Source organism: Rutidosis leptorrhynchoides, chromosome 7 (assembly GCF_046630445.1).
Source record: "Rutidosis leptorrhynchoides isolate AG116_Rl617_1_P2 chromosome 7, CSIRO_AGI_Rlap_v1, whole genome shotgun sequence".
NCBI lineage: Eukaryota > Viridiplantae > Streptophyta > Magnoliopsida > Asterales > Asteraceae > Rutidosis > Rutidosis leptorrhynchoides.
In genome coordinates, this window is record NC_092339.1 from 320805155 (window position 1) to 320822428 (window position 17274).

The following is a 17274-nucleotide window of genomic DNA, read 5'->3' on the forward strand; positions in this document are numbered from 1 at the left end:
GTTCTTTCTCTCTCTAAAAGTGTAAGTAATTAAATTTTTCTTCTTCTTCTTCTTCTTCTTCTCCCTTCATCTTACACAAAATCATCATCATCATTTAAAGGTCTTGCTTTTTAGCTTTTGATCTTGAATATATCTTGTAGATTCAAACATGGATTTGAATCCTTCAAGAACATAAAAGATTAAAGCTTTCTAGCTTTGAATCTTCACCCACTTTGTAGATCTATATCTTTTAACTTTAAATCTTGTAATTTTGTTATAAAGATTCAAACTTGTGTTTGTAATGTTCATGTAACTTAAAGATTCAAGCTTTATGCTTCAAGATCTTCAAGAACAATCAAGATGCAAGCTTTCTAGCTTGGGTCTTCATATCTTTTGTTTGATCTAAGTTTTCTAACTTATGATCTCATTATTTTGTTATAAAGATCAAAACTTGTGTTTATGGTCTTCATATAACTTAAAGATCCAAGCTTTATGCTTCAAGATCTTCAAGAACTCTAAAGGTTCAAGCTTTCTAGCTTTGTAACCTTGCAACTTGTGTGAAAAGGATCCAAGCTCTCTAGCTTAGGGTTCCATCACCTCATTTGACTTGGATTATGCTCATACTTGTTTGATTGATGTAAAGTTTGTAACTTTGTTTGTAAATAGGACTTGTATTTGTGTTAAGACTAAGGATATGATGTAACCTTGGTTCATCATCCATCTAAGACTCTTAATTGAGTTGTGTTCTTACTTGGTCTTAACATATTGTGTATTGATGGTAGAATCTTGGTCAAAAGTGATGCTAAACCATCAACGAGTTGTACACTTGAAGTTACAAGCATCAAGGATGAGAACTGTGATGAGCATCAAGCACCAAGAACCCCAACGGAGCACTTGTTTACTGTTTTTGGGGATCTTATCAGTAACCTGGGCTACTGTAAAGTTGATTTTCAGTTATTTTAGTTCGAGTAGATGATTTTCCATTTAGGCCTCATCTTAATCCGAGTTACGGTTTAGGATTTATGGCCCTCCGAAAGTCACTACGCCCTTGTAATGTTGTGCTGAAATTTCTGACCTACTCGTACTTAAACCGTCACCACGTTCAAACGAAGATGAGTTAGGTTCTGAAAATTGGTCAACGGTTAGAGGACTCACATACGGAGCCGTAGCCACTGACTACGCATCTTTTCGATTTACGTAGAGGTCGTAGCAGCTGACCGAATTCAGCCTATTGTTTCGATCTCTATTCTTGTCAAACTTACTTAGATTTTATGATGATGAACGATGATGATGATGATACTTAAACTTATTTTATGCACTATTAGAACTTATAAAGACAACCTACTGACCTAGTAACCTTTGATTTAGGTTGACGACCTTTCGGACCGACTTACTACTTGCATACTTTCATTACCGACTTTACCGCTTTTATCACTGTGAGTTATAGCTTCCCTTTTTTTTACTTATACTATTGTTGGGACTGAGAATACATGCGCTTTTATGTTTTACTTATTTGACAAGAGTACTTAAACTTTACATATGTGTGGGTGATAATACTAAAAACGAACATATATTTCATATCATTATCCCTCAAGAAAGACAAGCTTTTAGTTGCAATTGTTCTATTTACAAGTGATATTCGTTTAAATAATAAAAGGTGAAGACAAAAGACAGATTCGACGAATTGAAGACGCAAACGACCAAAAAGCTCAAAAGTACAAAGTACAATCAAAGAGGTTCCAATTATTGATAAGAAACGTCTCAGAATTACAAGAGTACAAGATTCAAAACGCAAAGTACAAGATATTAAATTGTACACAAGGACGTTCGAAAATCCGGAACCGGGACCAGAGTCAACTCTCAACGCTTGACGCAACGGACTAAAAATTACAAGTCAACGGAGTACAAGAATATAATATAATATATATATATAATTAAATTTAATTATATTAATTATATATATTATATTATATAATAAATAAATAAGCAGCCCACGTTTTTAAAGACTTTTGAGCCTCCCCAGCTGGCCATGCGATCGCATGGCCTTGAAGAGCAAAGCTCATGCGATCGCATGAGCTCCTTTTTCAGTTCACAGGCCTATAAATTCGCAGTTTGGTGAACGTAATATAAATCCATCTCTCTATCTCACATACGATATATATATATTTATATTATAATTTTAATTTTAATTTTAATTTTAATTTCTAATAATAAGGGTATGTTAGCAAATATTGTAAGGGTGTAAGTCGAAATTCTGTCCGTGTAACGCTACGCTATTTTTAATCATTGTAATTTATGTTCAACCTCTTTAATTTAATGTCTCGTAGCTAAATTATTATTATGATTATTTAAGCCGAAGTAATCATGATGTTGGGCTAAAAATACTAAAATTGGGTAATTGGGCTTTGTACCATAATTGGGGTTTGGACAAAAGAACGACACTTGTGGAAATTAGACTATGGGCTATTAATGGGCTTTATATTTGTTTAACTAAATGATAGTTTGTTAATTTTAATATAAAGATTTACAATTGGACGTCCCTATAAATAACCATATACACTCGATCGGACACGATGGGCGGGGTATTTATATGTACGAATAATCGTTCATTTAATTGGACACGGGAATGGATTAATAGTCTATGAAATTATTAAAACAGGGGTGAAATTATGTACAAGGACACTTGGCATAATTGATAACAAAGTATTAAAATCTTGGGTTACACGCAGTTGATATCCTGGTGTAATTATTAAACAAAGTATTAAGACCTTGTTACAGTTTAAGTCCCCAATTAGTTAGAATATTTGACTTCGGGTATAAGAATAATTTGACGAGGATACTCGCACTTTATATTTATGACTGATGGACTGTTATAGACAAAAACCAGACGGACATATTAAATAATCCAGGACAAAGGACAATTAACCCATGGGAATAAACTAAAATCAACACGTCAAACATCATGATTACGGAAGTTTTAAATAAGCATAATTCCTTTATTTTCATATTTAATTGCACTTCTAATTATCGCATTTTTATTTATTGTTATTGTATTTAATTGCACTTTTAATTATCGTACTTTTTAATTATCGCAAGTTTATTTTATCGCACTTTTATTTATCGCAATTTCATTATCGTTATTTACTTTACGCTTTAAATTAAGTTTTATTTATTTAATATTTTACATTAGGTTTTAACTGCGACTAAAGTTTTAAAAATCGACAAACCGGTCATTAAACGGTAAAAACCCCCCTTTATAATAATAATATTTCTTATATATATTTGTATTTTTATAAATTAAAACTAATATAGCGTTAAGCTTTGTTTAAAAGATTTTCCCTGTGGAACGAACCGGACTTACTAAAAACTACACTACTGTACGATTAGGTACACTGCCTATAAGTGTTGTAGCAAGGTTTAAGTATATCCATTCTATAAATAAATAAATATCTTGTGTAAAATTGTATCATATTTAATAGTATTTCGTTGTAAAAATAAAGCTATTTCATATACACCTCTACGCACATCAGTGGGTTATATAACGGCATAAAGATTCCCCTTAGCACGGTAACGTTTAATCATTGGTTTTTGAACCGGTGAACGCGAATATTAGATATGGATCCATAGGGTTTGACATCCCCACTCGGGCTAGTCGCGCTAGCATTTAACGGGTGTTTAATACTTCGAGGACATACGCACTCGCCAGGTGCACTTTTAGGGGGTGATATTTATACTTACGTTAAGTCTAGTTACCATGTGCCCACGATTATACATATACTTTTTTTACTGTTTTGAAACATTGAAATCTCGTGGTCAATCTTATATTACTGTTACAACTTAAACTATAGCTCACCAACATTATTGTTGACGTTTTTAAGCATGTTTTCTCAGGTGCTTAGAGGTTTGTTGCTTCCGCTGTTTAGACTTGCTGTTTTGGTGCTAAGGACCTGCTGTGCTAGAATTTCGCTGCATAATCTTAGAGATGTCTCAATCATGGAACTTTTTCTTTTGCATTCATAGTTTATGTTATTTTCAAATAATGAATTTGTAACGACCCTTGTGTCACGTTATCTTTCGTAAAACACTATGTTTTTATGAATGCAAACTGGTTTTCAAACAGCATGTAGTATTTGACCGTGTAAAGATCCTGTTGTTGACGAATCGTACATGATGGTTTTGTACGGGGGGTCACATTTGGTATCAGAGCATTGGTTTTAGGGAATTAGGTTGCATTAGTGAGTCTAGACCAGGTCAAGTAGGATTCACTAATAGGACTAATCTACAACTTGTTTGTTTACCTGTTTCTGCGGAACTGTTGTATGCTACTGTATTATATTACTACATGTTACTGCTTACTACTACTGCATGCTACTGCTTACTTTTACTGCCATATGAATTTGTTGCATGCTACCGCCTACTTTCACTGCTATGTGAACTTACTGTATGCTGTTGCTTATTCTCGCTACTGCATGCTACTATCTGCTTTTTGCATGATACTTCTGTTGATACTACTATTACTGCCATGATATGTACTGTTATAGACGCTCTAGGCTACTGTAGTTACTATGCCTGATTACGTGCTTGCTACCCGTCTGCTTTACGCTGTACCAACTTGGAGAATTTATCTTTCCAAGTTCAGATGTTTTTCTGAACCCTTTCCCGCTCGTCTAACCCTAAGGGATAGTGTTGTAATTCACCTGTTACTACCGTTCCACCGTTCCAGAGATCGAAACATTACTTCACGCAATCTAGAAGGAGTACCCCTCAGATTACACGCCCACTAGAGTTGATCCTCAGAGGAGGAGATATTGGAGGACTTGTCGGAGTAACCATACCCCGAGCTCACTCTAATTAGCCACATAAAACGTATGAACATTATAAGGTTGTTCAGTTTCCACAAGTTGACCTGTATCCCGTACGCTTTCATGATCATCACTTATCTCTTTCATTCTTCCCCACTACTCGACGATCTAACGATACTTCTGGACTTAGGTCCCCAACACTCTTAGGGATTGGGGAAGTCGAGAGGACATCTCCTTTCACAAGGTCGTAGTGTCTTCCACTGATGATCAGCCATACCCAAAGACTTGGGAGTCGCCTCAAAACATATCGTATTACTACTTGCTACATGTACAACTTGACGCAAGACCCAAATTGAATTTCTAGAAAGGAACCAAACGACGTTACCTGAACCCGAACATTTTGAAGAAATTTCGGGACATTTAGGCATTGGTGCATGACCTACGGAACCTACGCACCCACACTGAGAAACCGTGAGATTAATTATGTAGATTTGATTTTGAGATAGCATAGATAAATCACCGTTAGATGAAATTGAGTAGAACATGAAGTGATCACATTACATTGACCATGTGGAGTAATATTGGAATGAACGTACGATTTAGTACAATATAATGATGCCAGTCCAGAGTGATTATACTGAAGTAAATCATGCAGAAGTCCCAATGCTACTATATAAGGAATATGAAGTGATTCAAAGGAAATTTTGGTAGGAACCATTTGAGCATACGCATTCTGGTCTGTTAGAGGTAGGGAAAGAATAACCACGTAGCCCAGATACTGTACAAGGAGGGCCTTGATTGCAGAATTGATAACCAGAAAATTTGTTTTAAATATAGACACCCTGGACACTTAAGGGAAAAGTTCTCGAATAGGGAAAACTTTGGGCTCACTTACGGTAGAGCAATCGTTATCTCAGCTATGGAGATTCGCATGGATCCTGATTTTAGTTAGGGTACGTTTCTTCACAATGATTTATCATCTCAGAATTGTTTAATACTATAGCGATAGAAACCTTATATCTAAGAACCTTAGTGTGATGAGTAATAAGCCATTAACAACCATGAGAGTTAAGTATTCTATAGGACAAGCTAATGGTAAGCTGGCAGAGATAGAGGAGTAATTTAAGGTAGTACCTTAAAATTAACAGGTGGGTCATTGGAAATGACCTCATGTCAACTAAATTTGGAAGTTTTAAAGTAGTAGTTGGAAAGGATTAGTTACCGACGTACAAGCCGACGTTATTTGAGAAGATTGATAGAATTTTTCACGACAGTGCGATTAGAATTGGTTGGAATAAACCTTAAGATTAACCTAACACCCATCAAGTTAGGAAGCTTGATGTAATGGTTGGAATGGACTTTAGGATTAACCTAATATTCATCAATTTAGGAAGCTTTGATGAAATAGTTGGAACGGACTGGCTTTCAAGGATGAAAGCGAAAGTTATTTATAGTGAGAAGATTATTTGTATACCTCGCGAGAATGGTGAGCCAAAAACCATCTGGGTTACTTCAACGACCCGAGATCCCACAATGGAAATGAGAAGGGATGACAATGGATATCATCCCGAAGCTACCAAAAATAGTAGGCAGTTATGACACTATCTGGGTTATCGTTGATCGCCTCACCAAATCTGCTCACTTTTTAGCCATGAAAGAAACCGATACAATGGACAAACTTACACGACGATACATAAAGGAAATTGTATTCCGTCACTTCGACAATTCAAATTCTATCTTAAGGACTAGCCAGAAATCTTATTTGATACTCATTCTTATGCGACTCTAAATCCTAACTTATTCCGAGAGATTTCTTATTTGATGATAATCACACCATCACCCTTCTTACGTCAATATTAGTCATACCAGTTCGAAATTTCCAAAATCAATGGGTAGTTAATTCTCATCCTCATACTCTCCCATTCGTATCTCACTTATAAGCAACAACTTCACACTTAAGCATTTTTGGTCAAAAGACTTATGCCCTACTAATAGTCATCAACCACATTTAAATTTAACAGTTTTCATTACCTCGTAACATTTTTGCTCAAATATCACCCAAGATTTTCAAAAGTCTTTTACTCGATTCTCATCAATATTTTTTTTTGTAACCTCCGAAATATGAAAATTTTGTTTGCCAAAATTTTACTTACACTATTTTACTGTGTGATAATGCTAAAAACGAACATATATTTCATAGCATTATTCCTCAAGAAAGACAAGCTTTTAGTTGCAATTGTTCTATTTACAAGTGATATTCGTTTAAATAATAAAAGGTGAAGACAAAAGACAGATTCGACAAATTGAAGACGCAAACGACCAAAAATCTCAAAAGTACAAAAGACAATCAAAAAGGTTCCAATTATTGATAAGAAACGTCTCGAAATTACAAGAGTACAAGATTCAAAACGCAAAGTACAAAATATAAAATTGTACGCAAGGACGTTCGAAAATCCGGAACCGGGACCAGAGTCAACTCTCAACGCTCGACGCAACGGACTAAAAATTACAAGTTAACTATGTATATAAATATAATATAATATATAATTAATTATATTAATTATATATATATTATATATATATTAAAAACCGTCGGCAGAGAAAACTCCAAGGACTGAGCTGTAAATACATTCTCCGCGACTCGCGGAGTTTGAAGGGGATTTTGCCGCGAGTCGCGGAGCCCCAAATTTCAACTCTGGCTATAAAGCAAACCGAATTCTGATCAAATTTCATATTCTATTTCTATCTCTCTCTCAATATATACGTAATATATATATATATATAATTTATATTTTAATTTTAATTTTAAATCCTAATAATAAGGGTATGTTAGCGAATATTGTAAGGGTGTAAGTCGAAATTCTGTCCGTGTAACGCTACGCTATTTTTAATCATTGTAAGTTATGTTCAACCTTTTTATATTAATGTCTCGTAGCTAAGTTATTATTATGCTTATTTAAAACGAAGTAATCATGATGTTGGGCTAATTACTAAAATTGGGTAATTGGGCTTTGTACCATAATTGGGGTTTGGACAAAAGAACGACACTTGTGGAAATTAGACTATGGGCTATTAATGGGCTTTATATTTGTTTAACTAAATGAAAGTTTGTTAATGTTAATATAAAGATTTACAATTGGGCGTCCCTATAAATTACCATATACACTCGATCGGACACGATGGGCGGGGTATTTATATGTACGAATAATCGTTCATTTAACCGGACACGGGAATGGATTAATAGCCACTAGAATAATTAAAACAGGGGTGAAATTACATTCAAGGGTAATTGGTGTAATTGTTAACAAAGTAGTAAAACCTTGGTTTACACGCAGTCGATAACCTGGTGTATTCATTAAACAAAGTATTAAAACCTTGTTACAATTCGAATCCCCAATTAGTTGGAATATTTAACTTCGGGTATAAGAATAATTTGATGAGGACACTCGCATTTTATATTTATGACTGATGGACTGTTATGGACAAAAACCAGACGGACATATTGAATAATCCAGGACAAAGGACAATTAACCCATGGGCATAAAACTAAAATCAACACGTCAAACATCATGATTACAGAAGTTTAAATAAGCATAATTCTTTTATTTCATATTTAATTTCCTTTATTTTATATTTAATTGCACTTCTAATTATCGCACTTTTATTTATTATTATTTAATCGCACTTTTAATTATCGTACTTTTTAATTATCGCAATTTTATTTTATCGCACTTTTATTATTCGCAATTTCATTATCGTTATTTACTTTACGCTTTAATTTAAGTCTTGTATTTATTTTATATTTTACATTAGGTTTTAACTGCGACTAAAGTTTTAAAATCGACAAACCGGTCATTAAACGGTAAAAACCCCCCTTTATAATAATAATATTACTTATATATATATTTATATTTTTAATAAAAGTAAACTAATATAGCGTTGAGCTTTGTTTAAAGATTTCCCTGTGGAACGAACCGGACTTACTAAAAACTACACTACTGTACGATTAGGTACACTGCCTATAAGTGTTGTAGCAAGGTTTAAGTATATCCATTCTATAAATAAATAAATATCTTGTGTAAAATTGTATTGTATTTAATAGTGTTTTCTGCTAAAATTAATAACTATTTTATATACACCTCGCATAACATCAAGTATTTTTGGCGCCGCTGCCGGGGAGTTATCTTAAAAGCCGGAAGCGCAACGCTAATATATATATAAAAAAAAAAAGATTTTTAGTTAACTTTTATTAAAATTCGTTTTTGTAAAAATACGTTTTAATTATTCAAAAATATAAAAAGAAAAACAAAAATATATGTATTTTTAAGATTTTGTTAAATATTTAAATTTTATAAGTTTCTTTATTTTTATTTTAGTTTATAAAAATATAAGTTTTATTTTAAAATCTTTTATTTAAAAAACAAAAAACAGAAAATAAAATAAATAAATAAATAAAGAAAAACGCGTTGAAGATAAAACCTGTCAGCTGAAATTCTGAACCCCGCGACTCGCGGGGTTTTCTTTATAAATTGCCGCGACTCGCGGAGGGTATCTGACAGGCGACAGGAAGCCCTAATCGAGCATTAATTACGGGTTATTTTTAATTATTATTATTATTTAAACTTAATTATTATTATTATTATTATTATTAGTTTTATTTTTACTTTTACTTTTTATTTATATATTTTAGTTAAATTAGTTTTATTAAATTGTAAAATTAGTAGTTTTATTAAAAAATTAATATAAAAATAATATTTTTATAAAAATTGTACTTTTTACAACTTTTTGTATATTTTTATATTTTGTACCTTTTTAATCGTTGTAGCGTAATATTTGTATTTTTTTTAGCTCATATTTAATTTTAAACTTAGTTTTTGCTATAGTTATTTTTACTCCTAGATTTTTAGGCTTTGCCGTAGAATTCCTTAAGTGCTTTTTCTTTAGACTAAGATTTAGGTACTTTAGAATTTTGCGACGCCTTTTTAAGTTTTAGTTTCTTTTTAATTTATTTCCATTTGGGATTTAGTTTTTCCTGTAAGCTTTAATATTTTTAGACACCTTTTACTATGTACCAATTATCATTCCAATTAGTAATTTCAATTTGCGATTATAATTTTAAGTTAGTTGTAGTAATAAGGTTAGGTTAGTTAAGTATTTTTAAGTTTTGATAAGTTTCTTTTATTTTTCCGTCACCTTTTATTTTTCAACCATTTTTTCTTTTTCGACCTTTTGCGACGAACTCTTTTTCTCTCTTATTTCTCGCCATTCTAGTTTTTAGGACTTAGAATTTTTTCTACTTCTTATCTAAATTTCTTAAAATTACGAAAATTTATTTTAAGTGGTTAAATTAATAGACATCAAAATTTTCTGGTTCGTAGTAATAGTTGGATTTGTACGTGGACCGGGTTATTGGAGCCAAACAGTCCTCAATTATATTGAGACCAAACGAATCCTGCCCCTCTGCTGCATCTTTTGGCTATTCGAAACGTGGACAAAATCAGAAAAGTCTATTGATTGGATAACTTATTATAATTTTTCTTTCTTTTTAAAAAAGTAATAGGATATTCAGTGAATGCACCGAGCAAGACGTTCATCACCTTTTGTACGTTCACCACCTGTAACTAGATCAAGACATCGTTTAACAAATATAACCGCCGTTGATTTTTCTTTAGAATCGTCATCCAGTCGACCAAGTACTTCAGTTCAAATTTCCGATAATCCATTTTTTGAACCCGACATCACAATTGAGAATCCAGAGAATATTCAGGAACGGTTTGTAGATCCTGAACCATTAGACTTTCCTCCGGAGCCACCAATCATTCAAACAGAGATTGTTGAGGAACGAACCATTAAAACAGAATCATCTAGTGATACCGATTCAACAAATTCAATTATGGAGAATCTGGAACCTTTAAGTATGGAAGACCGAATGAGAGCTAAACGCACTGGCCAAGGTCACGCAATTACTCATCCAGACATTAATGCGCCAGATTATGAAATCAAAGGACAAATTCTACACATGGTGACTAATCAATGCCAATTTAGTGGTGCGCCGAAGGAAGATCCAAATGAACATCTACGTACCTTTAATAGGATCTGCACACTATTTAAAATACGAGAAGTGGAGGATGAACAGATATATCTCATGTTATTTCCCTGGACTTTAAAGGGAGAAGCCAAAGATTGGTTGGAATCGTTACCTGAAGGGGCGATCGATACATGGGACGTTTTAATTGACAAATTTCTTAAACAATTCTTTCCTGCATCTAAAGCCGTAAGACTTCAAGCAGAAATTGTTACGTTCACACAAAAGCCAAATGAAACTCTATATGAGGCGTGGACAAGATATGGAAAGTTGTTAAGAGGATGTCCGCAACATGGTTTAGACACCTATCAAATAGTACAAATATTCTACCGAGGATGCGACATCACTACAAGAAAAGACATAGATATAGCAGCTGGTGGTTCTATTATGAAGAAAACCGAAACTGATGCTTACAAAATTATTGATAACACTGCTTCCCACTCACATGAGTGGCACCAAGAAAAAGATATCATTAGATCATCTAAAGCAGCTAGAGCCGATTCTAGCCATGACTTAGATTCCATTTCCGCAAAGATAGATGCTGTGGAGAGACGAATGGAAAAGATGACTAAAGATATTCACTCAATACGAATTAGTTGTGAGCAGTGTGGAGGACCACATTTGACAAAAGATTGTCTCAGTATTGAATTAACAATGGAACAAAGAGAGAATATTTCATACATAAACCAAAGGCCTGGAAATAATTATCAGAATAATTATCAACCGCCAAGACCGATTTACAATCAAAACCAGAATTATAACCGAAATATTCCATACAACAACCAACAAGGTCCTAGCAATCAACAAGTATCCAATAATACTTACAATCAGCAAAGACCGAATTTTCAAAACAAACCACCACAACAAACCGATGATAAAAAGCCGAATTTAGAAGATATGATGACAAAGCTAGTTGAAACTCAAACGCAGTTTTTCACATCTCAAAAACAAACAAATGAACAAAATGCTCAAGCATTTAGAAATCAACAAGCTTCTATTCAAAATCTGGAACAAGAAGTAAGTAACCTAGCAAGGTTAATAGGTGAAAGAAAACCGGGAAGTCTACCTAGTGATACAAACGCTAACCCCCGGAATGAAACAGCTAAAGCCATTACCACAAGAAGTGGTACAACACTTAAACCACCTGAAATACCTGTAACTTCTGATGAAACCATTCCTACTCCACAAGAACCACAACCTGATCAAGATAAGGAAAAAGAACCGGTAGTTGAGAAGGTTAATGAAGATAACACAGTTAAGGATAAACCTTATGTTAAACCATACCAACCACCACTTCCTTACCCGAGTAAAATGAAGAAAGAAAAACTTGAAGCCGAGCAATCCAAATTCTTGGATATGTTTAAACAGATAAATGTAAATCTTCCTTTCATTGATGTGATTTCAGGAATGCCAAGATATGCTAAATTCTTGAAAGATCTAATCTCAAATAGAAAGAAAATGGAAGAACTCTCGGCTGTCACTATGAATGCTAATTGTTCAGCAGTGCTGTTGAATAAGATACCAGAAAAACTATCTGATCCAGGAAGTTTCACAATTCCATGTTTTCTGGGTAGTCTTAGTTCAATAGAAGCATTGGCAGACTTAGGTGCTAGTATAAATCTAATGCCGTATTCACTATACGCTAAACTAGACCTTGGAGAATTAAAACCAACCAGAATAAGCATACAACTAGCCGATAGATCAATAAAATATCCTAGAGGGATAATGGAGAACATGCTAGTTAAAGTTGGTACTTTAGTATTTCCAGTAGATTTTGTTGTTTTGGACATGGAAGAAGATTCTCAAGTTCCTCTCATATTAGGAAGACCATTCTTAAACACGGCTAAAGCAATGATAGACGTGTTCGGTAAGAAATTGACCCTAAGTATAGAGGATGAGAGTGTTACTTTTTCAGTTGATAGAGCAATGCAACAGCCACAATCTGCAGATGATACATGTTATTATATTCAAACTATAGATGCACATGCAGAATTATTAGAAGAATTTCCAGAATTACAAGGAACAGGAGAATGTTCTTTAGGAGAAGGTAATGAACCAATTGATGAAGCTGAAATGTTAGCTACACTTATAGCTAATGGATATGAACCAACAACAGAAGAAATTCAAATGCTAAAAGAAGAAGACAGATATCGATATAAATCATCGATAGAAGAACCTCCGAAATTAGAGTTAAAGCCACTTCCAAACCATTTGGAATACGCTTATTTACATGGTGAATCTGAATTACCTGTAATAATATCGTCTTCTCTTACTGAAAATGAGAAATCACAACTCATTTCTGTGTTGAAAGCTCATAAACCAGCCATTGCATGGAAGATTCATGATATTAAAGGAATAAGTCCTTCGTATTGCACACATAAAATCCTTATGGAAGAAGGTCATAAAACGTATGTGCAACGCCAACGGAGACTAAATCCTAATATGCAAGATGTAGTTAAGAAAGAGATTATTAAACTGCTAGATGCAGGTTTGATATATCCAATATCTGATAGTCCATGGGTAAGCCCAGTTCAATGCGTACCTAAGAAGGGTGGCATGACTGTCATTACAAATGAGAAAAATGAGCTTATTCCCACTAGGACTATAACAGGATGGCGTGTATGTATTGATTATAGAAAATTAAATGACGCCACCAGAAAAGATCACTTTCCCTTACCTTTCATTGATCAAATGTTGGAAAGGTTAGCTGGGAACAGTTACTATTGTTTTCTTGACGGTTTTTCCGGATACTTTCAAATTCTAATCGCACCCGAGGACTAAGAGAAAACCACATTCACGTGCCCTTATGGTACTTTTGCTTACAAACGCATGCCATTTGGACTTTGCAACGCCCCTGCAACCTTTCAAAGGTGCATGATGGCGATTTTTGACGACATGATAGAAGAATGCATGGAAGTATTCATGGATGGCTTTTCAGTCTTCGGTGATACATTTAAATCATGTCTAGTTAATCTGGAACGAATGCTAATTAGATGCGAAAAATCAAATCTAGTACTTAATTGGGAGAAATGCCATTTCATGGTTAAAGAAGGCATCGTTCTTGGACATAAAATTTCAAAAGAAGGAATTGAAGTGGATAGAGCTAAAGTAGATGTAATTGCTAAACTTCCACATCCCACCAATGTTAGAGGAGTTAGGAGTTTTCTAGGGCATGCCGGTTTTTACCGACGTTTCGTAAAAGATTTTTCTAAAATTGCCACTCCTATGAATAAACTCCTAGAAAAGGATGCGCCATTCATCTTTTCAGATGAATGTATCAAATCTTTTAATATTCTTAAAGAAAAACTCACTAATGCACCGATCATGATAACACCAAATTGGAATCTACCATTTGAACTAATGTGCGATGCAAGTGATTTTGCAATGGGAGCCGTTTTAGGACAAAGGATTGAAAAACGATTTCAACCTATATATTATGCTAGTAAGACGTTACAAGGAGCACAAACAAACTATACAACTACTGAAAAAGAACTCCTTGCTATTGTCTTTGCTTTTGACAAATTTCGATCATATCTCGTTCTAGCAAAAACGGTGGTCTATACCGACCATTCTACTCTTAGATACCTATTTTCAAAACAAGATGCTAAACCAAGATTAATCCGTTGGATCTTACTCTTACAAGAGTTTGATATTGAAATCCTAGATAAAAGAGGAGCAGAAAATCTCGCCGCTGATCATCTTTCTCGTCTTGAAAATCCCGAATTAGAAGTTCTAAATGAATCGGCCATACAAGACAACTTTCCTGATGAATATCTATTAAAGATAGATTATAAAGAAATCCCATAGTTTGCAGACTATGCAAACTACTTAGTTTGTGGATTCCTTGAAAAAGGATTATCGTACCAAAGACGAAAGAAATTCTTCAGTGATATAAAACACTATTTCTGGGAAGATCCACATCTGTTTAAAAGTTGTCCCGATGGAATAATACGCCGATGTGTATTTGGAGATGAAGCTAGTAAAATTTTAAAACATTGTCACACAGGACCAACAGGAGGGCATTATGGGCCTCAACTAACAGCAAGAAAAGTTTATGAAACTGGATTCTATTGGCCTACAATTTACAAAGACGCACACCTTCTTTGCAAATCTTGTGATGCATGTCAAAGGGCCGGAAAAATAAGTCAACGTGATGAAATGCCACAAAATGTCATCCAAGTATGTGAAGTATTTGACATTTGGGGTATTGACTTTATGGGTCCATTTCCAAAATCTCATAATAATTTATATATACTCGTAGCCATTGATTATGTATCTAAATGGGCGGAAGCACAAGCTCTCCCAACTAACGATGCACGAGTTGTAGTCAACTTTTTAAAACGTCTTTTTGCAAGGTTTGGAACACCGAAAGCTTTAATAAGTGATCGGGGTACTCATTTCTGTAATAATCAACTTGAGAAAGTTCTTAAAAGATATGGAGTAACTCATAAAATCTCCACCGCATATCATCCACAAACAAGTGGACAAGTTGAAAATACCAACCGAGCTTTAAAACGTATTCTAGAGAAAACCGTAGGATCAAATCCAAAGGAATGGTCCATTAAATTGGAGGATGCACTCTGGGCTTTTAGAACAGCCTACAAAACTCCAATTGGAACCACACCTTTTAGACTTGTTTATGGAAAAGCATGTCATCTTCCAGTAGAAATTGAACACAAAGCATTTTGGGCTTTGAAGACATGTAATCTTGATTTACATGAAGCTGGACATCTACGATTAAGTCAAATAAATGAATTAGAAGAATTAAGACATGAAGCATACGAAAATTCGTTAATCTATAAAGAAAGAACGAAGAAATGGCATGATAAAAGAATCAGAAGTTCAAAAGAATTTAAAGAAGGAGACAGAGTTCTTCTTTTCAATTCACGATTCAAGCTATTTCCTGGAAAATTGAAATCAAGATGGTCTGGACCATTCATAGTCAAAAGAGTTTTCCCATACGGAACGATAGAATTGATAAATTCAAATGGGATTGAATTTAAAGTTAATGGTCACAGAGTTAAACATTACATACATGGTCCGATGGAAGTCGACAACGAAGTTAATCACAATTTCGACACCACAGCTAACTAAGTATGGGGAGAATCAAGTCTTTAAAGGATAATATATATTTCTGTTAGAGTTAGATTGTCTATTTTCGTGTAGTTCTCGAAAATGGAACACGTATGGTCTTTCCCTAGCAGACCCTAAAGAACTAGTCTTCTCCCCCCATTCTGAATTTTTATTTTTTTTAGGTTTTTACAAAATGAAGACTGCCTGTGAACTAAACCATGGTCTAATGCTACACGCTTTGATCACTAAACGTAATAATGACATACTACCGAGCGAATTAGTATCAGTAATCAGAGAAAGAATGGACGGAGTTAGAAAAGAATCCAGATGCGAAGATAATAAGTTACAATTTGGTAAAGGAAAATCAAAATCCGCAGCGAAAAGAAGAGCACGACACCTAGAAAGATGTCACAAATGCGGAAAATGGTCACATGGAGGTAAATGTTCAAATAATCAAACCTATTCAAATACCGAATTTGTTACTTTATGCAGAGAAGGACCGTTCATATGTTTAGAAGAAAAGACACTGAATGCTCGAGGTTACGCCTATGCAGCCATGGAAAACCAATTAAACCGACTATCTTATGAATGGAATAGATCATATAACTAAGAAATCTATTTCACAGGTATGTCTGTACAGTTTATATTTTTATTTTTTTTTATTTTTAACCTTTTGATAATAAACGCTAATTTGTTCGCTAAAAAGTATTAAATTGGTATTGAATAAAATTAGGTTTGGCGACCGAAATTATTGATATCATTCAAAAATTTATTACATCACTGCGAAATTTAACGTTTATTCTTAAGGTATAAATATCTTTAAACAATCAACCCAAAATATTTCAAAAATTCGTCATGAGTTAAATTAGGTCTTGGAACCGAAATTACTTTACCGAAAAGAGGGGCGCATATTTTTGATAATATTTGATTGATTAAAGTGGGATAAAAAGACAAAAAGATTTTTAATTTTATTTTTACCATATTTTTAAAATTAATATTTAAATCTTAAATTAATATTGTAAACTTTGTAAAAACAATATTTTTAAAATTGTAAATATTTGAAAAATTAATATAAGTTTGGTGTGAATTTATAATATGAATTTTTAAATTAAGTTTGGTGTGAATTTTTAATTTTTAAAATATTAATTTTTAATTTTATGCATTTTAATTTTTAAGTTTGGTGTGAATTTTTAATAATAATTTTGAATTTTATATTTAAGTTGTGTGAATTTAAAAACAAAAATTTACTTTATCTCATTAAGTTAAGAATATGATTTTTAAAATTCGTCGTAAGTTGAAGACTAGGTCTTTGAACCGAAATTGCTTTACCCGAGG